Source organism: Peromyscus leucopus, chromosome 15 (genome assembly GCF_004664715.2).
Source record: "Peromyscus leucopus breed LL Stock chromosome 15, UCI_PerLeu_2.1, whole genome shotgun sequence".
NCBI lineage: Eukaryota > Metazoa > Chordata > Mammalia > Rodentia > Cricetidae > Peromyscus > Peromyscus leucopus.
Window position 1 is genome coordinate 30,074,977 of NC_051076.1, and position 16,195 is coordinate 30,091,171.

Here is a 16,195-nt window from a genome sequence, read left to right on the forward strand (position 1 = left end):
GGTCCTGGATTCTATGGGAAAGCAGACTGAGCAAGCCTTGTTGAACAATCAGTCCAGTAAACACCTCCCTTCTACAGCTTCTCCATCTGCTCCCGCTTCCAGGTTCCCACCCTGTTTCCTTTCCTGTTCTGCCTTCTGCCAGCGATGAACAGTGATTTCAAAGTGCAAACCAAATATACCCTTTCTTCTTCTTCTTTTTTAAACATTTATTTATTTATTATGTACACAGAAGAGGGCGCCAGATCTCATTACAGATGGTTGTGAGCCACCATGTGGTTGCTGGGAATTGAACTCAGGACCTCTGGAAGAGCAGTCGGTGCTCTTAACCTCTGAGCCATCTCTCCAGCCCCATACCCTTTCTTCTTAAAGTTGCTTTCGGCTATGGTGCTTCATCACAGCCCTAGAAACCTTAAGACAGATGGTCAGAGGCAGGCGGGTCTCTGTGAGTTTGAGGCCAGCCTGGTCTCCAAAGTGAGTTAGTGAGTTCCAGGAAAGGCACAAAGCTACACAGAGAAACCCTGTCTCAAACAAACAAACAAACAAACAAACAAAAAAGGACATGTGTTCTTCTTGTATCATCACATAGTAGACTAAGAAAGTGAGCCTTGGTCCCTAGTCTCACTGGGGAAAATGGGATTTTTATCCTTATGACCTCATCTAAACTTATCTCATCTCAAGGACATTGCGAACCAAGATTTTGAAATTAGAATTCGTGGTGTATACAACACTTAATCCACAGTTCTATTCTCTCTCTCTCTCTCTCTCTCTCTCTCTCTCTCTCTCCTCTCTCTCCCCATTTACTTATGCATACACACGTAAAGTAAGTTCAATATGTGATTAGGATATGCTCCATCAACAGAGGATTAGAGGCATAGACCCATACACTAAAGAAACAATATTATATTCCAATGTACTTTTGAAAATGAAAAAAATCACACTTATTTTAGAAGAATCTACTAACACATAATGGTAAATAAACCATTTATTTCCCTTTTTGGCTTAATATGGATCTTTTTTCTCTGTAATATTGCTCACTGAGTGTGAAGATTAAATTCATCTATTACTTTTCAATCAGTTATCATTTTATCATTGAATAAAACACAATTAATTATAAGTTGTTAAATAATTTATTTGATCATTGTACTAGCCAGAAAATAGTAAACTATTAAACTCTTCTTTGTATATAATTAATAATTGTATACAGCAGAAATAATTTGACATTATTAAACAATCACCATTTAATTATTTCAGTTAGCAAAATCTATTAAATAGCATTCAATCTATTTTTTCTACAATTATGTTGTTTGCTAAATTGTTTTTAATCTGCCCTTAAAAACAAGATAAATTTTTAAAAACCACATTTCCCCACATAATTTTAAGAAGATTAAACACCTGAATAGAGCAAAGATAATTTTAAGATGAAACCTTTGTTGTTGTTTTTTAATTACAAACTTTGACCAGTCTTACAAAACAGCTATTTCTGATAAATCCAAGTAAATTTCATCTTTGGATTTCTTGAACAAAGTATTAAATCTTCTTTAAGATGGTAGTATTTATACATTTAATAACTTTGAATTTTAATCCAATCTTAATTTTCAGCTTTTGAGTTCTTCTGTTTCTGCAGTCATAGATTTGGGCACTGAAAAGTCTAGTATTTTATCATATAAAATGTTGTTCTAGTTTTCACAAATGCCTTCCTCCATCAGAATGTTAATTTCCTGAAGCACAAAGGGCAATATGTTTGTGCATGTGTAGCTGTGTGTTTTAATTCTCCATTTACTTGAATAATTGCATCAATATTGGAAATTGAATCGAATGGGAACAGATAAATTGGTTGATGATTAGCTCAGAATGTTGACTTAAGCTTATAGGGGTCTTTTTGGAGAGGTTACGAGTTTTAAGCAATTTTAATGACCCAGTCACAAGGTTTTCTAAACTAAACACATCCTATTTTCAAGATTAGCTATTAGTCACATCTCTAAACTCCAAGTCTCTTTTATGTACTAATGCCAAGATAATTAAAAATTGAAAATCATCAATAGTGCTGTTTATCCTGTTTGAGAAGCCATGTAAAATGGCTTAGACTCAGCTATAACTAAAGTACCTCAGAAAAGAATGTGATTACATTATCTTCTTTTGGCTGAGTGAAATGAACATGATATATCTTTTTAAATTGCTCTCTATGATTCTTCCAATGACTTGACATTTGATCATTATTTTCCAAGTACTATTTAAGTTCATATCTCATTCCTCTTTCAGGTTTTCACAGTTACTGATTCTACCTTTATTTTAAGGTCCATCTCAAATATTGAATCCTTATGAGATTTCTTAGATATCCCTTCCCTAATCTTCCCCAATCACACTTTTCTTTTTATTTCTGCCTGAGTGGAGACTATTTTGTGTCCTCCACTGAAGCTCTTCTTACTTTGAAGAAAATCAAGATCTTTGCTCCCTTCTCAAATGTAAACCCATTCAGATGACAGACCTTGTGTTTGTGTTGTTTACATAAACATAGCACAGATGCATCTCCTGATTTCTAGGTGGCTGTAAAAAACGAGGTGAGATCGAAACTCACCTTTCTTTGGTGACTGTTCTTCTGGGGCATAACAGATGATGCTAAGAGCTGGGTGAAGATAAGAATGATTCTACAGGGCCCCAATCTGCCCACTCCTTACATCACTCTTTCCTGTGGCCTGCATTCTTAGCCTTCAGTTGTCACAGCTGATACGGACCCAACTCTGCTCCTGCCTTGGCAACTCTGGCATCCATCAACTCAGATTTCACAACCTTTCTGGCCTTCTGCAATACCCACCCACAGCAATTTGATGATGTCAGGTACAGAATTTTTCTGCAGCTGCACAGATCTGAAGGCTGCCAGTGGCTCTGCCTGTCTCAACCAAATCCCATCCCCCATCATTTTTAAATACTCATGTTGACTTATCAACATTGGTAGGGCTGCTTTACCTCATCCTGCTTAGCGAGGAGCCATCAGGGAACTGTTAGCTATTCACTAGTTCCTCTGGCCATTTCTTTCAAAAATATTTATTTTATTGTTTTTGTGTATATGTTTCTGTGTGTGTGTGTGTGTGTGTGTGTGTGTGTGTGTGTGTGTGTGTGTGTATGTTTGCCTATAGAATCCAGAGGAAGGTATTAGAGTCACAGGAACTGAAGTTACGGGGACCTGCTCGACATGGGTGCTGGGAACTGTACTGGGTTTCTCTGGAAGAACAGCAAGAGCTCTTAACCACAGAGACATCTCTTCAGGCTCCTCTGGTCATTCCCAACACTATTATTTCCTACTACGGCAAGTAGAGTAAAACTCAGTGATTAGTTTTTTGTTTTAATGAAATAAAACTCTGGCTCTCTACCCCACTTAATTTTCCTTTCAAGTTAGAAAGGAAGTCTTCAATACATTTGCATTTCAGATTCAAAATTTGTATTTAAGGCGCTTAACAGGGTCCTTTGCACATTGACAGCTTCCTTTTTAGCTTTTCCCAGACTGGGCTCTGTAATGTGTTGAGTCTTAGTTTGCCGAATATGTGCATTGGCATAATGTTTAATTAGGTTCCGTGTCAACTTTAAATCTAACACCATCAGCATCTAATGAAATAACAGAAGCACTTGGCTTCTGCCTGGTAGATCTTAAGAAATTTTCTTCCTTTGACTGACTAAATCACTTAAAAACAAATTAAAAAGTAAACAAATAAAGATAATGGGGGGGAATGGGAGCTCAGTTACCAAGATGGGGTATTCCTGTGACCACAGATGTAAGACAGAAGAAAACAGAATCCAAGTGACTATTAAGGGAAATCAGATGGATCCTCCCCTACACAATTAGCAAAAACTTGAACAGATGGGAGTAAATTAAATTTATGCATATAAAATTATTTTCTCATTGGCTAACATTACTGCTCAGGTGGGCTTCACTTGTGCTTTTTTTCTTCTTTTCAGTTGAATTTGGGGGCTCTGATAGAACTATGAAGGGGCACAGGAGATGTAAACCTGTTCTTAGCCTTCAAGGAGGCTACAACCTCACAGCTGAGCAGTGGTGATAAGACAAGCCCAAAGCAGTACAACTGGGAAGGCAACAGCTTGTGACCTGGGGAATACTGGCTAGCACAGAGTAGCCTCATGTTTCCTTTCCAGTGAAATGGTAATGCTAGCATCAATACCAAAGCCTTGTCCGGGTCAAATGGTTAGTACAACGTTGTACACGTATGTCCCTGCCATGCATACAACAAATGCACAGCGTATTTCAGGTGTTAGTATGAATTGACTGCTGAGGTATCTGTTGTCTTTAAAAAAAGATGTGATGAATCCTGCATATGCTAGTTCCCTATTGCTTTTGACTAAATTAACACAAGCTTAGTGACTTCCAGCAATATATTATTGCATGGTTCTGACGGTCAGAACTCGATATCCATTTTCTAGGGCTCTATGTGCTAATATGTCTTGCTCCTTTTCAAAGCATCTGCATGCTTTGGCTACTCACCTTTTTCCTCTTGCTATTTACACCCTTTGACATTGGTTGATACAGAACCTCCTACTTCTCTCTATAAACACCTTATCCTTATTATCCAGGGGAAGTAGAACAAATTACCTAAAATCACATGCTTATTTTGAAACCCTTAACAGAGTCATGTTTAAGAGAGTCCCTTTGTTTTATTAAGTGACCATTACAGGATCCAGAAAGAAATCTCCAAATACAGTCCAGGTTATGGTTTAGTTTATCATATACCTTTTGAGAGAAAAAGCTCTGGAAGTGGTCTGTAGAATGCTGCCAACTCATCTTCACCCATTTAACCAACAATTCTATAATTCCTTATGGAAGCTTTAAGGTGCCCTAGTCTTTTCTGGGTACCACATTATTTAAAGCAATCTGTTCACTTACATTAAAAAATAATGAAACAAGTGAAAGTTATTAGGCACCATCTACTGCTCAGGGAGAAAACAGTGAGTGGGAATACCGTTGATATGAGATGGTTCTGTTTGGGGGTTTTTTATTTGCTTTTTTTTAATGATTCCAGTGACATCATCAATATAGCTTAGAAAGAAGCAAGGTAATTCCACGGGGCTTCTGTAGTTCATCTACTGAGATAACATGTATCTCTAAATCCTAGATCTTTGACCTTTGGGGAAGCTCCAGGCTTGGAGATTTTGAAAGTCAATTTTCTTCCTTATCTTTGGTCTTTAACCAAAATATTTATATCCACCTCCCCCCACCACACACACAAAAAGTTGTCCCTTTACAAAAAAATATACAAATATATTATTTGAGTGAAAATAACTTTTCCTATCTGCTTCATCAAATACATTCTTGTTATCTCATAGGAGAAGGGCAATCATTGAATTTCATATCTAGAGTTTACCTGTCCTTTCCCCAACTAGCCTGCTGACTAGAAATGCCTTCAAACTTTTAGGGGACAGAGAAGGACTTTCATTCCAGCTGAGACTCATAGCAAGCCAATATAGAACTTACTAAGATTCTGCATTACAAGTTAAGAACAGAGGTCCATAGAAGTTAAGCAAGTCGCACAAGCCTACACCGTATAGTCAGAAAAAGAACCTAACATTGCCTTTCTCTGTTAAACTGTCCTTTACACACTGTCCACAGTTCAACATTCAATAGGCTATGTTGTTGGATACACCTGCAGACTTTCAAGTTTTATGTTTATAAAGTTCAGTAATGACTGAAGATAATGAAATTCTGACACACGTATATGTATACATATATTTTAATATGTGGAGAGGTCATTAACAAATCTTAACTTTGGAGGGAAAGTTGCGTTCTGATTGGTTGATGTGTCCCTATTAGTCAGTGTGTAAGCTGGACATGACTTAGAAATTCAAGGTAAAAAGTGTCCTGCTTCTGGTTATAGGTGTTTTTGTTTGTTTGTTTGTTTTTGTTTACTTCAGAAGTCCCCTGCAGTAAGAGTTAGGACTGAGACATCTTTGGCCAGGTGTTTTGATGAATCTTGGTTTTGGCGAACATACACACAAACAAGAGAGACAGACACATATAGAGATAGAGGAAGACAGACAGACATAGAAAGAGGGGAAGAGAGAGAGAGACACAGAGAGAGGCTCTGTTCACTTTCTGCCTGGCTCTTAGGGTTTCAGTTACTGTGTTAGAGGGCTTGCCCTAAATGTTCAGCCCATCTGCTCAGGGAACGATGCCTTCACCACAATTATCTAATCATGTTACAGTAGAATATCAAACACAGCATGAGTGACAAGGGAGGAGCTGCTCAAAGTCAAGGGAAACAGGAGGATTCAACACAAAGTATGGTGCCAAGTATGTGTCTTAAGTGTAAAATGTACATTCTTGTCTTAGAGAAGCTTCTGGAGGCTCGTGTTAAGAAATGAAATGAGCCGATTTGGCATACTGGCTTGACTGAGAAAACTGTCAGTTCCAAACAGTCTGTCCGACATGACTGGGGCTCTTGTGGAATACCCGTGTATTTCCTACAGACTCCTGAAGGCAGCATTGCACTTGTTGAAAACTAACGACTCCTTTGCATAGTCTTTTGAATGAATATAATCTAGTATATGCAAATCACATTTGAATATATTTGAATTGGACATACCTTTCTCTTTGCCAGAGTTCAGCTTGCTCTATTACACGAGACCCTTCCCACACTTAGGTTGCCTGCCTGAAACCTTAGTGCACGTGTTTGCAACTGCTGACCCGGTCTCTGCAGCATCCTCTGTTGTCTTGTGATTTACAGCCTTTAATTAAGCTTTGACAACCTCTGTGGTCATTGCAGTTTTTACAATGGGCAAAGTAGGGTTGAGGGGGTTCTACTGTCTCTGTTACAAGATGTGTATACACTATGTCTGACAAGCCTTCTATATCATTTGAGGAAATTCATATACAATGAAAACATCAAGCTTTCTATTGAAATTACTAACAGTTTCAAGATAGAGGTATCAGATAAATAAGTACTGTGAATGTGGAGCCTGCTCTGGCTGGAAACCTATGATGGTGACCCTAGGCTTAGGGGTCATCTTATCACTACATTCTCTACTACATAGTTCTTTCAGCTTGAGTGGGATGGATGTATATATGGAGTGGGAGAAATTTAAGGCCCTTATCTTTGTATTCTCCTCAGCAGAAGACTGGAAAAATGTGGTAGATAATGTGTCACTAGCAGGAAAGGTAAGTGACCCTTGTCAACTTGACATAAAAACAAATCATTATTGAGCCATAACCTTTCCTTTTGTGTTCATGCCCAATATCTCATGTCACAATGTAAGCATCATACAGTTTTAAAAGTGCTGTGTCTTTAAAATTTCAAGCACTTTAAAAGTCCAATCCTTTTAAAACGTCGAAAGTCTCTCTAAAACTCCAAAATCCCCTTAAAGTTAAAAGTATCTTTATCCATGGGTTCTTGTAAAATCAAAACAAGTTAATACTCTCTTATTCTAAGACAGAACAGCCAGGACACAGTCACAATCAATTCAAATCAAAGCCAAAAAACAAATAAACAAACAAACAAACAAACAACAACAACAACAACAACAAAAAACCCACAAACGGCAAGCAGCTTGGTGTCAGACAGCTGAGAGTCTGTCGTGATCTTCTGGGCACCTCCAAAGGGGCTTCTACCACTTCTGCAGCTGCACCCTCTGCAGTACATCAGCTTGCTTCCTAGGCTCAACCTTTCTCCACTCCACAGCTTTTGTGACCCTTGGTGGCCATCCCATGTTATTGGCATCTCTGGGCTACATCTTTACCAATGGCCTCTTTGGCTCTCATTGGGGACTCTGACCTGTCACATAGTGTCAAGACTCAGATTCTCTTCCTGACCCCTTCAGTCCTTCTACTGCAACTGAGGCTGTACCTTTACCTTCTGGCCCCCTTTCAGGAATCTTAGGTCTGCCGCACAGTGCCAATCTTCAGTCACTTTTCACGAGCCCTTCCTGCATTTAAAAACAGTATCCTCTTAAATAATGCCAAGTTTGGCCACCAGCACAAGGTACAGCTTTGGCGCCTCTGGACTACAGCTTCTGTGTACTGACTCTGAAGAAACACTTCCCAGAATATTTGGTCTCGTTGATGATGGTCTCTTCTTAATCCCAGCTGATTCTTCAGCTCCAGATGACCAGAATCAATTTTACCAGCAAAGTAAAACTTATGCTTTAGTGGTTCTTAATTCAAAATACCACAGAAATGGCCCTGATAGAATTCCCACAATAGCTCACCAAGCTTTGAACACTCAATGGCTTTTCTAGTGCAACATTCTGAAGTCCTTCCACAGTCTCCCCAATCAGTCAGCTCAGTCACAGCAGCACCCCACTCTTGCTATGAATTTCTACCTGAGGGTGTCTACTGCTGTGATAAAACACTATGGCAAAGCAACTTGAGGAGTAATGGATTTGTTTCAGCCTACATCTCTCAAGTAACTCTATATCAGTGAAAGAAATCAGAGCAGGAACCTGGAGGTAAGAACTGATGCAGAACACTCCTTATCAGCTTGCTCAACCTGTTTTCTTATACAATCCAGGACCAAGTATAGAAGGGTGGCACAGCCCATCATGAGCTCAGCCCTCTCACATCAATAGCTACCCAAGAAAATGCACCACAGACTTGCCTACAAGTTAATGTGGTGGGTGCATCTTCTCAGTTGAGTTTCCCTCTTACCTCATGTCTAAACGTCTCTAGACTTGTGTCAAGTTGATTAAAAAAAAACTGAACAATAAATAACAGCCGCTCTTTTATTTTCCCTTAGTGATTCCTGGTAAATCTTCTGGATAGTTGAAACTGAACCCTAACTATATCATTACAAGTTTTAACACCAGAACCACATAATATTAATACATAATTTCTTTATTGTCACCTAGTAGGTAGAGACTTAAGAAATATTCCTATTTCCATGGATCTTACATTTTATATTATTAAGATGCTTCATATTTGAAATAAATCAGAATTCAGTGGATTGTGTTATGAAAGGGCATTCAGTATATCAAGAGAGCTGGTATCTTTCCACAAGGAAGCTTGCAAGAATGACCAGAAAACTTTTTTCCTGGAAAAGAAAAGAGATTTCCAGTTAAAGCTAGAAAATGGGCCACATATTTTTTATTTCTCCTCCCTCCTAATACTCCACTATAATTCTGTAGAGTAATTTTTAATATGATCTAAATCCATAAACTCGAAAGTAGAGAGAAGACATCTTGGTACTGAAAGGCAGCAATAACATTCTGGAAAAGGAGAAAGTGGATGGTTATTTGTAATTCACTTACAGAGCACCCAAAGCCAAGCCTTCAATGCAGAGGCCACAATGCCGCCATTCCACTCTGACTTAGAAGCCTACAAAGGCCTGGGAAGTGGGGACATGCCACCCCTGAAAGTAGTGGTACAAAGAGCTTGAAATGGAGAGCTCTTGCAAAGTGCACTTGCAGTCCAGCAGGTCTCTCTTCCAGCCATCTCTTGGGCACATTCTTAGGGGAGCATTTTCTTTCCACCCAGAGGGACATGAAAGTCTTTACCCTAGAGAAAATGAGACAGAGGTTGAAGTAAGGGAAGGTGGGGCAAATGAGAGGAAGGAGATTGGGGTCTACCGGGAGTAGGGGTAGAGTAGACATGTTCTCCCTTGACCCTGAGACATTCCACTTTCCCCACTCCATATACTGCCTAATACAGATAGCTTAGGTCTGCAAGCAGGGAGGAGGATTCCTCCCTCAGGAAACTGATGTCCATCAGAAAAGATTTAGGAAACGGGTACTTAGTGAGCATATCCTGAGTACTCATGGTCCCCTCCTGGTTCTTCTCTAAACATAGACTAATGCAAAACAATCAGCAAGTCCTCCCCACACACATAGAACTCTTAATTGGCTTTTGAGTAAGTCTTATAAATGGACTTCCAAAGGTCAATTTATGCTTTGTAAAAGCAATTAACATTAGAGGCAGGATAAAAATCAACAAGTGAGGATAAGGGATCATAGGAAGTTAAGGACACCACAGAGAGAAGAAAGTTTTAACTGTCCCATTATTAATAATAACTTCAGAGAAATAAGAGATTGGATGGCATTAATACATTTTAAACAGGATAATGCTTAAAACAATGAAGAAGCTGGAAATGGTGGAACACACCTACAATCCCAGCTACTAAGGAGGGTGATGCCAGCAAGACTCTCAAAAAAAAAAAAAAAAGAAAAAAGAAAGGAAAAGAAAAAAGAATAAAAGAAAACCCAAAACAATAAATAAATAAAGACAGGATACAGCTCAATGATAGAGTACTACATTATGGTAAGAATACAGAAGGTCTTGGATTCAATGCTGTGTGTGTGTGTGTGTGTGTGTGTGAGAGAGAGAGAGAGAGAGAGAGAGAGACAGAGAGAGAGACAGAGACAGAGACAGAGACAGAGAGACACAGAGAGAATTAAAAATACTGTAGGAAAAACAGAAAGTTTAATAGATTTGAAAGACTAAATTAAATTTTAAAATGTTCAATAAATTCTAGTTCTAAATATCTTCACATTAAGTCCACTTGATTGTCCCCATAGAGATCTGAAGTTGAGATCTTAAAGTTTAGTATCTGTCTGTGTGTACATGTGTGTGTATATGTGCCACATAATTCACTGGTGATTATGGGACAACTTTGTGGAACTGGTTCTCACTTTCTACCCTCAAGTGGGTTCTGGGGATTGAACTCAGGTCATCAGGCTTATGCAGCAAAGCACCTTTGCCCACCGAGCTACCTCAAAGGTCCTGGAGGGATTTTTTTTTTAAACCCTCTGCCCCAGCTTCTTTCCAATAACACATGTGAAGATCTTCTTGTGTGCTTGCAAGATCGATCCATATATGTCATTATCACTTCCTGAAAGGTTTTGCTTAGATCCCTATCTCAAATGTCACCATCTTAGCGTTTATTCTCCTTTGTAAGGCATCGGTGCAGTGAAGGGGAGGAACACAGTCTGTCCATAACAGCCCATGCGTCTGCAGCTCTCAGAGCTGGTGCTGCTTCTTTGCCTCTTCCATCTCGTCCATGTCCTGCTCTGCTAGCTGGCTTCCACTTAAGAAAAGCAGTCCATGTTCTTTCTACCCAGAACACACCGTCCATCCTTTACCAACATGAATGTTTAGTGAACAATAGACCGCAGCCATTGCTGACCTGCAATCAAAATGTTACCCAAGTCGTTTTGAGTGAGTGCAGGCCCTCAGACAGCAAAGAAGCCTGGCTTGTTCACCTTTTATCCTTATCAATGAAAGCGTGTGATGTATAGTAAACACTTACGAAACATTTAGGTGAATGAACCAATGCTATATCAGAAAAACCCAATATAGAAGGAGAAAATATTTTCCAGGGGCTGGAGAGGTGAATCAGTGGGCCAAGTGCTCACTGTGCAAGCAAGAGGATCCATGTAAAGGGCACAGCTTGGAGGTACACGCTTGTCATCCCCTCACAGAGGGGAGGCAGAGTCAGGAGGATCTCTGGAGTTCAAAGGTAAACCAATGCTGGTAAATTAGTGAGCTAGAGAGTCACTGAAAGACTGTCCCAAGAAGGTAAGCTGGAGAACTATCTAGGGAGACAACTGACATTGACCCCTCACCCACATATTCACATGCTCATGTGCACATATGTGCACACACAGAGAGAGATGAATCTTATAAATATAAACATTGATTGATACCTTCCTTATTGGGTAAGAACTTGTTATTTCTATAGCAGAGTAGCAAGACCTGTACCAAGGGAGAAGTCAACACTAGGATCATATTAGGAATGTCCAGACAAGGAGTCAGAGCAGACGTCCACATGGTTTAGCATTAAGGTGACCATAAGTAATCGTCCAAACCAGCACATTTTTATTGTGAGTGGAAGACAGAGATTAAAATAATTGTCAGCTATTAATTGATCTAAAATAGGCATAAACCATGAATGTTCAGGCAACTAGAACACATGGTTACCTTATTTAGGTTGGCTGTATGTTGTTGGTTATTTAAAGATAAGCATGACAATGTTAGGATTTTGGTACCAGAATGTATTTTAAATTATAAGAGAGATGATTATAAAGGCTTTTTACAGCATTCTAAAGGGAAATTAGATGAATAGACCTAGTTACCCTGCTTTTAGAAAATAAATCCCATGTCTGCATCTGGGTATCGACCTATAGGCAGGGCCCTTTCCCTCACCCTTGGCCTTGATTCTCACATATTTTTTTTTTCTTTTCCCATGACATTTTCCCTTCCTTCAAAGGAGCAGTATGACTGTCCCCATTAAGCCAACTTCTGGCAGTAAAGCAGGGTCCAAGAGGCTACAGGACACCAGCACTTCCTTTCCGAGCTGGGTGAGGGGCTGCCAGGTGATGAATGGATGTGTGTAGAGCAAGGTGATAAACCAATGCCTCAGTCATGTAATCTTCCATTAAAATGAAATGCATCCCAGGCATGCAGTGTTTCTGCAGCTTGTACCCTCTCCCATTGAAGATCATGAATAAAAGAGGGAAGTGTACTGCTGACAGATGCCAGCATGCATAAAGGACACTTCCTATAAAGGCGAAGCTCCGGCTAACAGATGGACTAAAGATGTGAGATGCAGAAAGATTTACCAATCTAAATAATTCAAGGGAATGTCGTATGGCAAGCTAGTGCTTTGCGGAGGGAGCCAGCAGAAGGTGCAGATGGAAAGGCAGGCCAAGCCTTTCCCATAAACCCATTAAGAACAGTACTTGTCTGAGCGACAGTATGTCGCAGAAGGCCCAGGGAGAGGCCAGCAAATGAGAAATTTGCTTTGAGACTTTGTCCCACAAGGTCAAGAGCATATTTAGTAGTGAAGGCTGCAGCATCTGATGAGAGTGAAAAGGGGGTACTGTGTGCTCCACTGCTCACTCTGCTGCCCTCTCCAACCCCCTCTCCATTTCACGAGACCTTTATTTATCGCATGAGAATTAGAATCATAGAAAATGAAGGCATTCAATGACCTTTCGAGAAGACGTCTCAGTTCCTCTCCTCCTTGTCGTGACAAAATGCCTGGAATGCCAACAGAAGGGACAGTCTGTTCTGGCTCACAGTACCCGTCTGTGCAGTGCTGGTGAAGGCACGGTGGTGAGAGCGCATGCAGTGGAGGCAGAAAGAGGCAAGCCCACAGTCAGCTCTCCTCTGCTTTATCTTTTCAGTCACCCTGAACCTCAGTGGGTCTCATTGCCTCAGTTAAACCTCTCGGAAAACATCCTCACAGCCAAGCCCAGAGATGAATCTCTGATGATTCTAAAGCTAGTTGAGTTGACCCAGTGAAGATTAAATATTACAAAAGGCCAGGAGGACCAGTCTTTTCAGGTTTTAGTATGACAAAGACTTTAAGCCCAAAAGCCAAATGACAATACCACTTCTGGAACATTTCAAAGAAACGTGTAGCTATGTCCTCTCTAGACGCCATGTAAATACTTGCGTGTCCCAGCTCTAAAAAGGAATGTTCAGATCATGATTGTGGCTTATTTTCCAATACCTAATCTATCTTACAGAGCACAGTGCTTAAATATGCTTGAAGAAACAATGTCTCTTTCTCAGCCACCAGTGCTTGCTTGCTCTATGAAAGTATCTCTTCTTGATAGTGAAACTCCTTCAACTTAAAACACTCCTGCCTGAGACACAGCCACATCCTGTAAAGCTGTGCCAACGTGTTAGTGGCCCAAGCAGGAGAAGCTGTGATGGGGAACCCAACAAACAAAGCATGTGGATTGAGGAACAGAAACCCGCCCAGGCCCCAAGGAGTTGAGCTATGCCAGGGAAGCTAAAGTCACTCCTCAGCTATAAAGTGAACAACCAAAGTATTTCAAACTCCCATCATCTCATTGCATAATTACAGAGAGGTAAACTAGGAGGCTCTCGTGTAAACATTTCAGACAGTTAAGACAATCTCTGCACTGTGGCTTTCTTCTTAAAGCATATCTACTGGCACTCCATCTACTGATGGCCCACAATGCAATGCTTTTTAGTGCTGGTATGAGTAGATATGCAATTGCTTAGCATGCTCCACAACAATGTTCTTGCTAGAAACACTGCCTCACAGCCAGTTTTTAAACATTATGACACTATCACAGAAGTCTTCAATTCCAACATCACCCATTCTCTCTCTCTATTCCTTGTTACCTGATTCTTTATGGGTAGCAAGAGTGACAGGTCTCAGTTTCAGGCCAACTGTTAGGGGTAAGAAGTGAGCATTCTTTTCACTTTTATTGTTTTAGTCTATCAGATCTCTCTGTTTAATGTCATGAAGACAGTTCCACTTAATAAATTACTAGAATTAGGACTCTAAGTGATCTTGATAGTCAGTCTCTACAGCATCCTATGGACTGAAGAAGATTCTGGAATTTTGTTTGTTTGTCTTTTCTCCTGTCAGAAGTATCCAACACTGAGGCATGGGAAAGAGCTTGAATGCATACTTAAAAGATATACATGGTTGAAGTCTGGCCTTGCCTGTGGAGGTTGATTGCATTTGGTTTATTTTAACAATCTTACCAGGGTTGCTTTACATTATCCCTTATGAACCAAATGGGAAAGCAGCAAAGAATAAAAACAGCCATTACCTTCTGTTGGATACAGCAGTGACTGGCTTACAGAAAGAAGACATCTTTTTTCAGTCAAGTTCATGTAAAGAAGGTTTTAGCAACTGAGCTTTGTCTCCCAGTCTTCTTTTACAAAATAAAAAATTACATTTACTTATTGTGCATGTGTGTATAGGTGCCTACAAAGACCAGAGGAGAACGGGAGAGAGAGAAAGGCAAGAAAGGAACAGGAAAGAAAAGTTTGTGAAAAACAGAAAATTACAGAGAATAGATGAAAAAAATAGATGATTAACTATAATCAGTATCCAAACAGATGTTGACTGCATGAAGAAGGCAAGAACAAAATCTTGGACATAGTAATGTACAATGCAGAAATCCCCATGAAAATTTCTTTTTATTTATTTATTGTATGTGTGTGTGTGTGTGTGTGTGTGTGTGTGTGTGTGTGTGTGTACATGCATGTGTGCACACATGCCTGTGCAAGAGCACACCTTCATTGCAGGTACCTGCAGTGACCAGAAAGGGGCATTATATTTTCTGGAACTGGAGCTACACGTGATTTGAACTGCCCATTGTGAGTGCTGGGAACTGAACTCAGGTCACCTGGGTCATCAGACAGCACTTGTAACCACTGGATCCTCTCTCCAGAGCAAGAGTATTTTTTAAAAAGAAGAAAAAAGATAGGGATGAAAAACTTTTTAAAAGAAAGTAATAAAAGTTGAGAGTCAACCTTTAGAGACAAACAAAAAGATTCAGAAAGAAGAGTAAAGGTCATTAACAAAATATTAACTCCCAATGATGCCCCAAATGCTAGTGACAATGGCATTCTATGATGCAACTTACAGGAAGTTATCTTCCATCATGGGGTGGGACTTGGAGGTGATAAAGCTGTTTCAGGGTTACCCATGATCTTGCAAGTAACCTTACATTCATACTTTGTAAATAAGTCAAACTTGGTTCCTCATGCTGGATTTTGGCAGAATGACTGTTTTAATCTGTCATCATTGAAACCCTTTTGGGATAGAGATATTTGTTTACATTTTCCTAGGAAAAAGAGTTAATATATCATGTGTGATCTCTGCCGCATTTCCTAGAGTATACACTGCAAAGGAACGTTGCCTCTGAAGAAAACCATTGTGTTTCTGTCTTTGTTGTCAGGGAATTGGTTTGAAAAGCCTAAACCTATGCTTTATTCAAAATTCAAACTATTTTTCTTAAAGATTTAACTAAGTATTTTTCCTTTACTATTAGTTTTTATGGGAAGGAACACAGGGAGATTTTTGAGTTGCTAATATAAAGTGAGCCTCATATGTAACTAACTAAGTGAGCTTTGTCCTTATAAATTCAGACTATATAGCCTTCCAAATTTCACTCAAGCAATAGACTCATCTTTCCTAAGTCTAATATGTAAAGTTGTCCTGACAGAGGACAGGTAAGCATCTATCAGCCTTTCCCTTGAAGAAAGGGTCTTTACTGTCAGATAACCTTAGTCTGAAGAGTCCATCTGTCTGTCACCAGGTACTCTTCCCAGGCTCCAAGAAACTTTAGTCTGCACTTGAGGACTTGGCTGAGTATTTTAAAGGTACTGGATGCCTTTGGTACCTGTGACAAAGGATGACAATTTCAAGCTCTATTTGCCAAATTCAAATTGTTCACAATAATAGTAACTTTATATCATGGTTTGTACAAA